Raw genomic sequence first — 12,767 nt, 5'->3', positions numbered from 1 at the left:
TGGAAGTTTATTCTTAATTTTGACTACTGTTAATAAAAGAATATTTTCTTACATTTACCTCTAAACGTCCCCCACAAAGTAGTTCTTGTATATAATTTCTTATGAAAAACTCATCCCTCCTGAAAACTATGGCATATTTAAAGGATTTGATTATGTCTGTCCTTTCTGGATTTTTTCCACCAAGCTATGAAAATAAAAAGGGTTACCTGCATGTCCAAATCAGCTTTAAAAAATTAATAAGAAACGCCATAATCACCTCACCGACTCCTATACTTCCTGCTACAGCAGGGACATCACATTGTAACAAGAAGCCACTGCAGCCGATCACTGGGCATGGCAGCATTCTACTAGAGCAAGGGATTGGCTGCAGTGGTGACGTACTTCTAGCAAAACATTATCACTCCCCATACATACTCCCATAGACGGTGTCTCCCACAAAGCGTTGTGGGGAGAACCTGGTGGGGAGGCAGGGCCAATTTAGCACATGATCCCATGGGAAATCAGCCAGGGGCCCCACAAGCATAAGGGCCCCTGCTAATCTGGATAAGATAAAGCGCAAGTAAACTTTCGGCCAACTTTACTGCCTTGTTTAACTGAGCATTTTTCATGCTGGTGACTTAGTAGTGCACTCCAATCTTTACCTTTAGTCTAGAGACACACGAGGGTATGGCATCCAATGCATATGCTAATGACCCTTGGCTCCTGCTCTGCTGCGAGCGTGAGCTGAGTGACATACTGTGATCCGATCCTGCGATCGGATCACAGCTGCCTAGGAAAGGGAGGGATTAATCTTCCCATATTCTCCATTTTCAGCTGTTGTGATTATCGAACTGCACTCTGGTGTCATCCGAGTGCAGTGCAATGTTTCACTCACACTCATAGACTTGTATGGGTGAGAGTGAATATGGATTGGATTCCACCTGCATTATCCTGCGACTATTTTCTCACTCCGATTAGGGCTGAGAAAAAAATCGCAGATGGGAGCTGCCCCATAGAGTAACATTGGTCCGAGTGGAATGCGATTTTTTTTTATCGCATTCCACTTGCTCCGTTTTATTCGCTGTGTGTCCTAGCCCTTAAAACTAGCAAAATATAGTCTGAAAAAATAGAGATTTTTATCTTAGCCATCAGAGGCCAGATAAGATTCTAGATTCAACCGTCCTCCACTCCACAAGCTGTACACCATGGCTTAAGCACCAGTGCCAATAAAATAACTATATGTTTAATATTATCGACCATTTACTTTTTTTTCATGTCAGTGCTTTTCATAGGGGACCCAGCAGACTGATTTGCCCCGGGGTCCATAATGCTGTTAAAACATCCCTGTGGGGGGGCAGCATCGAACTTGTCTCTTGTATCCCTATAGTTCACGGCTGGATTCTGCCCATACTGCTCCATGTGATTGACAGTTCTGTCCCATAGTAAGAGACCTGTCACTCACATGGAGCCATTCTTGGAGGAAGCCACCCAGTCACAGTACCGGACTAGTTTCTGATCTTCTAAAAGTATTTTTTCTGCAACTCAATGTTTCAAGGAAAGATATCCCTAGTTGTAATCATGCAGCCAGGTTGAGTCATGCTGCCGTTGGGTTCGACACCATGACTTGTGAGACAGTTTCCCTTTAACATGGTAAAGTCATTGAACATGTCAAGATAGCTGTCGAGTTACAACTTTCTGCAGCACAATAACTGACGGTGAGACAGGTTAACAAATGCTACATCTGTATATATATATATATATATATATATATATATATATATATATATATATATATATATATATATACACAGTACAGACCAAACGTTTAGACACAGCTTCTCATTCAAAGAGTTTTCTAAAAATTGTAGATTCACATTGAAGTCATCAAAACTATGAATGAAAACATGTGGAATGAAATACTTAAAAAAGTGTGAAGCAACTGAAAATATGTCTTATATTCTAGGTTCTTCAAAGTAGCCACCTTTTGCTTTCATTACAACTTTGCACACTCTTGGCATTCTCTTGATGAGTTTCAAGAGGTAGTCACCGGAAATGGTTTTCCAACAGTCTTGAAGGAGTTCCCAGACATGCTTAGCACTTGTTGGCCCTTTTGCCTTCACTCTGCGGTCCAGCTCACCCCAAACCATCTCGATTGGGTTCAGGTCTGGTGACTGTGGAGGCCAGGTCATCTGGCGTAGCACCCCATCACTCTCCTTCTTAGTCAGATAGCCCTTACACAGCCTGGAGGTGTGTTTGGGGTCATTGTCCTGTTGAAAAATGATGGTCCAACTAAATGCAAACCGGATGGAATAGCACGCCGCTGCAAGATGCTGTGGTAGCCATGCTGGTTCTGTATGCCTTTAATTTTGAATAAATCCCCAACAGTGTCACCAGCAAAGCATCCCCACACCATCACACCTCCTCCTCCATGCTTCACGGTGGGAACCAGGCATGTAGAGTCCATCTGTTCACCTTCTCTACAAAGACACGGTGGTTGGATCCAAAGATCTCAAATTTGGACTCATCAGACCAAAGCACAGATTTCCACTGGTCTAATGTCCATTCCTTGTGTTCTTTAGCCCAAACAAGTCTCTTCTGCTTGTTTCCTGTCCTTAGCAGTGGTTTCCTAGCAGCTATTTTACCATGAAGGCCTGCTGCACAAAGTCTCCTCTTAACAGTTGTTCTACAGATGAGAAGGTGTGTCCAAACTTTTGGTCTGTACTGTATATATATAAATATATATATATATATATATATAAATATATATACACACGGAGAGGATTAGTATAAAGGAGTAAAACAATTGTCTACAAAGTACGGTAAGTCAAGGTTTCATATAGATTTTACTCTATGCCTTTTGATTCTTTTCAGATGTATGTTTAGAGACATGATAGAATAAAATGAATATATGACAGGCAGGAGGACATGGGGTTTTCTGCACACAGCTAGGACTAAAAATTGTCAGGACAACAAAAATATCAGAATGAAACAAACAGTGGGTTGAAAAAAGTCACCATAAATACCAATGAAGGAAGGTCAACAAGACTTTCTCGATGAAGTCATCTTGTTCAATCGAATGTTTTATTTTAAAACTTTCATGTTTAATGCTCATGGTTATTAACTGTAAATGAAATGTGGGTAGTTCTGATAATCCATTTTTATTTTTACATTTTGAAGTATTATGCTGCTTTATACTCATTCGCATGAATCGCTCTCCTATACAAATGGTAAGTTTTTTTAAGATTTTCTTTAGTATTTAGTTGCTGTCAGTGCATGCTTTTGGGGGTAGTTTGTACATTCTAAAAAAATGTATTGGTAATCAACAAGCAATACTAACGTGTTTTCACCCATGGACTGTTTTCTTCATTAGTAATAAGTCATCCCTTCGACATATGCCTTGTTCTTCTTCCTGTTTTATTTACAATGTTGTAATTCCACAATCGACTTTCTTTCAATATCTAGGGGGAGATTAAATTTATTGGATAGCTTCTGAGGCAGCACTCCAGCAAAGTTCAAAGGTCAAGCAGATGTAGACCAAACAAACCTAGAGACCTGATAGGTGGCTTTACTTTAACCGTGTGAGTCCCAGTGAAAAATCTCCCAGACGGCTCACAATTGTCGGCCTTTAAAGGGAATCTGCCAGCAGGTTTTCACTACTTCATCAGAGAGCAGTATAATGTAGGCAAAGAGACCCTGAATCCAATGATATATCACTTAGATTACTGGGTGCAGCTATTCTGACACAATCAGAATGTTTACAGTTAGCAATCTAGCAGAGAAAAGGGAGCTGCTCCTGCTCACACCAGGCTCTAAATAGAGATTGTACATTGACAGTGAGGCCTCAATAAGTGTAAGGGTGTGCTGGACTGCTATGTGTGTGATATTGTTATCCAGCAATGATAAGATTTACATAGTTACTTAGGTTGAAAAAAGACCTAGGTCCATCTAGTTCAACCTTCCTCCACCAGTTCTACAATTTGTCACTAAGTCATTTATAACCAACAATGTTGTGTGTACTGAGGAAATCATCCAGCCCTTTTTTAAAAGCTGTTATAGTATCTGCCATTACTACCTCTTGTGGTAGTGCATTCCACAGTCTAACTGCTCTAACTGTAAAGAACCCTTTTCTATTTAGCTGCCGGAATCGCTTTTCTTCCACTCGCAGTGAGTGCCCCCTGGTCCTTAAGGGGGCTTTACACGCAACGACATCGCTAACAAGATGTCGTTGGGGTCACGGAATTAGTGACGCACATCTGGCCTCGTTAGCAACGTCGTTGCGTGTGAAACTCACAAACGACCACTAACGATCAAAATTACTCACCTAATCGTTGATCGTTGACATGTCGTTCTAATCCCAATTATCGTTGCTGTTGCAGGACGCAGGTTGTTCGTCGTTTCTGCGGCAGCACACATCGCTATGTGTGACACTGCAGGAACGAGGAAAATCACCGTACCTGCGGCTGCCGGCAATGAGGAAGGAAGGAGGTGGGCGGGATATTCTGCCTGCTCATCTCCGCCCCTCCGCTTCTATTGGGCGGCCACTTAGTGATGCCGCCGTGACACCGAACGAACCTCCCCCTTAGAAAGGAGGCAGTTCGCCGGCCACAGCGACGTGTGACGAGGACTAACAATGTTGTGTGCCACGGGCAGCGATTTGCCCGTGACGCACAAGCGACAGAGGCGGGTGCTTTCACCAGCGACATCGCTGTGTGTAAAGTGGCCTTTAGTATTGCCTTTGGAAGAAATAAGTCATGTGCCAGTCCTTTATATTGCCCATTGTATTTATACATATAAATGAGATCTCCTCTGAGACGTCTTTTTTCTAAGCTAAACATATCTAACTTTTCCAGCCTCTCATCATATGGGCGGCCTCCATCCCTTGTAGTAGTCTAGTTACCTGCCTTTGAACTGCTTAAACAAACATAGCAAATAAATAACACATTGAACCTTGGCAAGACAGGCATCCCTGAATTTTCTGGGTTAACCCTTGCAGCATGCTGGGTCCATCATGTGCTGACAAATTCCGTTTAACTATTTTTGTTTTCTCATAAGGGCCAAAGGTATTTTTTCCATGGCTCCAAGGCCCAGGTGCAACTGCAAACCCTGCACTCCCTATAAATAAGAGAAACCTCATGGAGTATGTTACATTCTGTTTACCTGTTATGCTTGGTCAGTCAGTATGTCAAACACATTACATTGTTTTGCTGCTCCTGAAGCAGATTATGTAGACTACCGTAGGTATTCCTTCTCTCCGAATGGATAGCCACATCCATAGACTATCACCATAAGGTGCATTTACACTGCTTGGAACGCTGATGTTGTGATAATCGTGCAGTCAAACAGGCTACCGCTTACCTGACAAACGAGCAAAATGCTCGTTTGTTGGGTAAACTGAATTTTTGTCTTGCGCAAAAAGAACCAACGATGTGTAAACAGGAGCTGTGCTGCTGAGAACAATGGCCAGCTATGTGCACTGATCTATAACAGATCGCTCAGTGAGCATCAGCCTGTGCAAACAGGCTATAAAATCACCGCCGATCAGTAAACATTTCATGTACGTTTACAATTTTTCCCATGCTACATATTAGCAAAACCCTCAACAGGTGACAATTCACAAATCACATCACAACCACTCGGTGGCTACATATAGACATATAGCACGAGCATCTAATGACTGACTATCGTAACATACTGTATACAGCTCTGGCAAAAATTAAGAGACCACTGCAAAATTTTCAGTTTTTATGATTTTTCTCTTTATAGGTATATTTTTGAGTAAAATGTAATTTTTTTTTTCATTCTTTAAACTACTGACACAGTCTCCAAATTTCCAAGCAATACATTTTGTATTTATTTCTCTGAAAATAAAAAATGGTCAAAATAACAAAACAATGCATTGCCTTCAGACCTCAAATAATGCAAAGAAAACAAGTTCATATTATTTAGAAACAACAATACGAATAATAATAATGTTTTACCTCAGGAAGAGTTCAGAAAACAATATTTTGTGGAATAACCACTATTTTTAATCACAGCTTTCATGTGTCTTGGCATGCTTTCCACCAGTCATTCACACTGCTTTTGGGTGACCTTATGCCATTCCTGGTTCAAAAATGTAAGCAGTTCTTCTTTGTTTGGTTTGTGACTATCCATCTTCCTCTTGATTACATTCCAGAGATTTACAATGGGGTTCAGGTCTGGAAATTAGGCTGGCCATGACAGGGTTTTGATATGGTGGTCCTTCATCCACACAGCTGCGTTTTCCTGCATTGTCCTACTGGAAAAAACAGTCCTAAGAATTGGGAAAAATTACCTGAGCAGAAGGAAGCAACTGTTTTACCAGGATAACCTTGTATGCGGCTTGATACATACGTCCTTCGCAAAGTTTAATCTGCCCAATTCCTGCCCAATTTCTAGAGTAAGGTAATCTTCTCTGATGAGTCTAATTTTCCGGTTTTCCCAACACCTGTTCGTTTAATGATTAGACAAAGACCTGGAGAGGCATACAAGCCACAGTGTCTTGCATCCACTGTGAAATTTGGTGGAGGATCGGTGATGATCTCGGGATGATTCAACAAGGCTAGCAATATTTCCCAACTCAGAGGACTGTTTTTTCCAGCAGGACAATGCATCATGCCACACAGCTAGGTCAATCAATCTGTAGATGAAGGACCACTACATCAAAACCCTGTCATGGCCAGCCCAATCTCCAGACCTGAACCCCATTGAAAACATCTGGAATGTAATCAAACTGCCTAAATTTTTGCACCAGGAGTGGCATAAAGTCACCCAAAAGCAGTGTGAAAGACTGGTGGAAAGCAGCCAAGACACATGAAAACTGTTATTAAAAATCATGGTTATTACACAAAATATTGATTTCTGAACTCTCCCTGAGGTAAAACATTATTAGTACTGTTGTTTCTAAATGATTATGAACTTGTTTTCTTTGCATTATTTGAGGTCTGAAAGCAATGCATTGTTTTGATATTTTGACCATTTCTCATTCTTAGAAAATAAATACAAAATTTATATCTTGGAAATTCGGAGACGTTGTCAGTAGTTTATAGAAAAAAAGAACAATTTACATTTTACTCAATAATATACCTGTCAGGAGAGAAAGAAATCAGAAAAACTGAAAATGTTGCAGTGGTCTCTTAATTTTTGCCACAGCTATATATATATATATATATATATATATATATATATATATATATATATATATACAGTGCCTACAAGTAGTATTCAACCCCCTGCAGATTTAGCAGGTTAAGGCTATGTGCACACTAGAAAAAGGATTTTTCTTAAGAAATTTCTTAAGAAAATTTCTTGAGAGTGAAGGAATAGCGCACCTGCGTTAAAAAAACGCATCAAAAACGCACCTGCGTTTTTACCGCGATTTGGTGCGTTTTTGATGCGTTTTCGGTGCGTTTTTGGTGCGTTTTTACCGCTGGTTGCTCCCTGCGTTATTGTGCCATTATCTATGGTAACTAACGCAGTTAGCTGCAGAAAAGAAGTGACATGCTCATTCTTTTTCTTAAGAAAATCTACTGAAAGAATTTTCTTAAGAAAAAAACGCAGTGTGTGCACAGCTAATTTTTTTTCCCATAGGTTTTGCTGGGGAATGTCTGCAGAAAGGTTACAAGAATTTCTCAAGAAATTTCTGCAGCAAAAACGGACCAAAAACGCAGGTAAAAAACGCAGTGTGTGAACATAGCCTTACACAATCGGAATTAACTTGGCATTGTGACATTTGGACTGTAGATCAGCCTGGAAGTGTGAAATGCACTGCAGCAAAAAAGAATGTTATTTCTTTTTTTTTTTTTTTAAATTGTGAAAAGTTTATTCAGAGGGTCATTTATTATTCAACCCCTCAAACCACCAGAATTCTGTTTGGTTCCCCTAAAGTATTAAGAAGTATTTCAGGCACAAAGAACAATGAGCTTCACATGTTTGGAATAATTATCTCTTTTTCCAGCCTTTTCTGACTAATTAAGACCCTCCCCAAACTTGTGAACAGCACTCATACTTGGTCAACATGGGAAAGACAAAGGAGCATTCCAAGGCCATCAGAGACAAGATCGTGGAGGGTCACAAGGCTGGCAAGAGGTACAAAACCCTTTCCAAGGAGTTGGGCCTACCTGTCTCCACTGTTGGGAGCATCATCCGGAAGTGGAAGGCTTATGGAACTACTGTTAGCCTTTCACGGCCTGGACAGCCTTTGAAAGTTTCCACCCGTGCCGAGGCCAGGCTTGTCCGAAGAGTCAAGGCTAACCCAAGGACAACAAGGAAGGAGCTCCGGAAAGATCTCATGGCAGTGGGGACATTGGTTTCAGTCAATACCATAAGTAACGTACTCCACCGCAATGGTCTCCGTTCCAGACGAGCCCGTAAGGTACCTTTACTTTCAAAGCGTCATGTCAAGGCTCGTCTACAGTTTGCTCATGATCACTTGGAGGACTCTGAGACAGACTGGTTCAAGGTTCTCTGGTCTGATGAGACCAAGATCGAGATCTTTGGTGCCAACCACACACGTGACGTTTGGAGACTGGATGGCACTGCATACGACCCCAAGAATACCATCCCTACAGTCAAGCATGGTGGTGGCAGCATCATGCTGTGGGGCTGTTTCTCAGCCAAGGGGCCTGGCCATCTGGTCCGCATCCATGGGAAGATGGATAGCACGGCCTACCTGGAGATTTTGGCCAAGAACCTCCGCTCCTCCATCAAGGATCTTAAGATGGGTCGTCATTTCATCTTCCAACAAGAAAACGACCCAAAGCACACAGCCAAGAAAACCAAAGCCTGGTTCAAGAGGGAAAAAATCAAGGTGTTGCAGTGGCCTAGTCAGTCTCCTGACCTTAACCCAATTGAAAACTTGTGAAAGGAGCTCAAGATTAAAGTCCACATGAGACACCCAAAGAACCTAGATAACTTGGAGAAGATCTGCATGGAGGAGTGGGCCAAGATAACTCCAGAGACCTGTGCCGGCCTGATCAGGTCTTATAAAAGACGATGATTAGCTGTAATTGTAAACAAGGGTTATTCCACAAAATATTAAACCTAGGGGTTGAATAATAATTGTCCCACACTTTTATGTTGAAAATTTATTAAAATTTAACTGAGCAACATAATTTGTTGGTTTGTAAGATTTATGCATCTGTTAATAAATCCTGCTCTTGCTCTTGTTTGAAGTTTGCAGGCTCTAACTTACGGTATTTGCATCTTATCAAACCTGCTAAATCTGCAGGGGGTTGAAGACTACTTGTAGGCACTGTATATATGTATATATATATATATATATATATATATATATATATATATATGTATTATTTCTCAAACCTGGTCATCTCATTCTCATGCCACTCCTCTTGGGATGTGTTGAGCGAAAACAAAAGGTAAGTTTCCTATCTTACTGAGGACACAGCTAATATTTTTGGTTAGTAGAGTCACATTGCATATATTAGATGGTAGCACTCCAGCAATACCAATGACATAGGTACTTTAAAGCAGACCGCTCTTGTAGTACATTACTTTCAATTGGATACTCAATTAGTCAGTCAATCAACCAAACACCCAATGTTAAGTAACATCACTTTTCTTGACGTCACCCATGGGCACGAGGGCACTTTCAGCCCTTCTCTAGATGGCTCTAAAGTGCACTCAATATAACTACTAAATTTCTCTTTTTTTATTCAAATATTCCTATAGCAGCAATGCAATACTAAAGTTCCCTTATTCATTGTTTAGAGTGCAGCGGTATGTGTTTTGTAGTTATATTGTGTTTACAGCTAGCACCTGTTCACACCTTGGATGTTTGAGTCAGTCTTTTTGATATATTTGTAGTGCATTTCTTTCTGCCTGAGCACTCCATCCTGTAACCAGGCTGTGTTCACTCCCCTTTATATCTGGATCCTAGCATACTAGACGTGTAGGTTTTTAACCCAGATAAAGGCATTTGAGTTAGATTCCCAGTAAAATGAGATATACCTTGCTGCTACTTACTGGGCTCACATGCATTGACCAATATATAAACTAAATATCTCTTTTTTTCTATAGCAGTAGCGCAATACCAGAGTTTTCTCATTCATGGTTAGCATTCCAGAGTGCAGCTGTATATGTTTTTTAGTTTTATTGTGTTTTCAGCTAGCACCTGTTCACACCTTGGATGTGTGGTTGAGTCTTTTGATATATCTAAGGTGCACTCAGGCAGCAGAAGTATGTCTACTTGTCTTAGTTCATCACTATACATTTACTACAAATTTCTCATGTGTATGTTATTCAGAACATGGTTGGACCATATGGTTTGACCTATGGAGGAGGTGGGATGTTGGACCATCCTGTAAAACTATGGAAAATATGCAAAAAAAAAATCTCCGACATGACTTTTTGGACTCTGCTTAATAAACCACTGTAGAAAATTGCTTCTTGACATAAATGTGGTTTGTGTAATGCAGGTATTCGAAAGACTGAAATAGTCGTGGGCAGAACTTTGTAAGTGTCAATATAACTCCCTACTGGATTCTTTGTTTAGCTCAATATACACGGCTCAGCATTGACAGACCCGAACGATTTTCCTAAATAAAAACAGCTTGACCTGCACTTCCTGCTCTTTTTACACCTTCTTTACAACCTCAAAACCTGTCTGACCTCTCCGTCTCCTTCATAAGCTCCCAGTGTTTATTGTAAGCATTTTGGAATTCCCTCTCTGTATTAACCTTTACCACTTTGCGCTGCTAATACCCCCTCCCTGTACCAGAGAATGAATTCTACTTCATTTAGGACAAAGCTAAACTCAACACAGATGGAGAACGGAGCAGGTCAAATCAGTTCAGTCAATGGGTAAATACTAGCTCTGAATTCAGCAAAGGAAAATCCATGGAAAGTCCAGAGGTGTTAGCTGATTTATACAAAATCAGCTATCTACCCAACTGAAAATAATACAGAAGTAGCAGCATCCAACTTGATGTCTACTGACAGGAGTATCTCTTATTTATCAATCAAGGTAGCGGGAGACATCTGCTGTCGTTGAAGATTTTATTCTCATATATGAGGAGTCAACTCAAAATCAATATGCAAGAGTGTCTGCCCCTCCATTACAAATTACATTCAAAAGAACAGCTGCAAAAATTACATATCATATGAGCCTTGAACCATAAGTCTGATAATTTCCATGCCCATTAGATAACGGAACTTGTCCTTTACAATAATCTGTTGCTTAGCCTTAAATAAATCTTTCAGACTTCCACTATACTGTCCAGACAGGAGAAGCCTACATAAATCAGTAGACACAAAATAATAAATACAGACAATAAAGAATACTTGTAATTTTCAGCTATTAAAAAGAAATACGAGACTAAAAACTTCTAGCGATTACAAAACATCCTAATGCTATTGTTCTCACCTAAAGTGAATGAGAATGGCCGTGCCACACTAGTAATGAAGAAAAGCTGCCATCATGTTGGTGATAGCTATGTCTGTATGCTGTAACTGTTCTCGTCGGTATCATTTAGACCAACATGTCCTCTTTCACCTTCCCTCTTGGCTCAAAATATCCCCAAGATGACCAGCTTTCAAAAAAAGCGTGTGCACTACTCTGCTGGGAGATGTTTATTCTATATGTGTCTCTCCATGGCCAACCAGTGGTCGTGATTTGCTGTATGTTATTGTGCCACCCCTGCAGCAGTCAGAGTGCTCGGATCCGGAGGTTTTGCTGTGGCTTGAGGGTCCCCGGACCCGGGGCTCAGCAACCACTCAAAAAAAGGGGAAATGTTTACAAGGGAACAGTTTGTGACACCACCCGTGGTTTGCAGTAAGGGAGTACCGCCACTGCCGATGGGAGTAGCTGGGGTGGATGGAGTGGGGCAGCAAGGTGGTGGTCCCTCCACAGGTAGGGAAGGCCCTGGGGCTCAGTAGGGATGGTGAATGGGATGGTGGAGGTGATTTGGGCAGGTCAGGACCAGGGAAGGCAAGTGTACTCACTCAGGCGGTGCAGTTGTTAGTGCGGCCAATAAGCAGACTCTGACACAGAAGTAAACTAAGTCTCTGCGTGTCACTGCCACTCTGGGGAGCCCGTCCGGGTATCCATTCCTGCTGGTATTGCTTAGTGGTCCGGAGCCTGCCTCCATGCACAATTATGTAGATTTTCCTGGGTGACCCTTCGGCCTGAAGCTGTCAGGGTCCCGCTCCCTATAGTGAAATAGTGGAGCTGTGCTGTCGATGGCTGACACTTGGGATTTCAGTGGGCTGCATAAGCTAGAAAGCCCTATCCTCCTCATTGTGTTGATGCCTTTGATCTCTGAGCTCTTGGAAAAAGTTCATAAAGAGTCTGTCCTCCACAGGTGAATTATCAGGTTGCGTGAAGCTACTCCCTGATCTAGGGTCCTGTACCCCGCTGTGCTCGGTACCGGTCCGGTTACTGGACTTTTGGTGCCAACTGTTCTCCAAAACTAAGTGTGCTACATCTCCTCCAATACCCTGCGATCGGGTCTCCGACTCCTCTGGTCCCCAACCACCGTCTGCGGCCTAACCAAGGTCACACAGGGAGCTACAACTCCCTCAGCTCCTCACTCTTTGGGGGCTACTGCTAGACTCACTATGTCCCTCCCACCAGTCTGCCTGACCCCTAGGCGGGTGGGCCTTTTCCAGCTACACCACCCATTGGTGTGCCTGGCAGGGTGTGGTGTCAGGTGTGGTTAGGATTTGAGTGCTGATGGAAGCAATACCAGTAGTTAGGATCCTAGAACCATGGAGGGTGAGTTCTGCACTAAGAGAAAGGGGTGCAGTTCCCT

General features: G+C 41.8%; 1 protein-coding gene across 4 annotated transcripts in view; it reads right to left on the bottom strand.

Annotated features, from left to right (window-relative positions):
- LRRTM4 (leucine rich repeat transmembrane neuronal 4) overlaps window positions 1-12,767 on the bottom strand; it is a 1,009,447-nt gene that overhangs the window by 804,696 nt on the left and 191,984 nt on the right. The window lies entirely within an intron of this gene.

The sequence above is a fragment of the Anomaloglossus baeobatrachus genome, chromosome 4, assembly GCF_048569485.1.
Source record: "Anomaloglossus baeobatrachus isolate aAnoBae1 chromosome 4, aAnoBae1.hap1, whole genome shotgun sequence".
Lineage (NCBI taxonomy): Eukaryota > Metazoa > Chordata > Amphibia > Anura > Aromobatidae > Anomaloglossus > Anomaloglossus baeobatrachus.
This window is presented reverse-complemented; position numbering and strand designations above follow the sequence as displayed.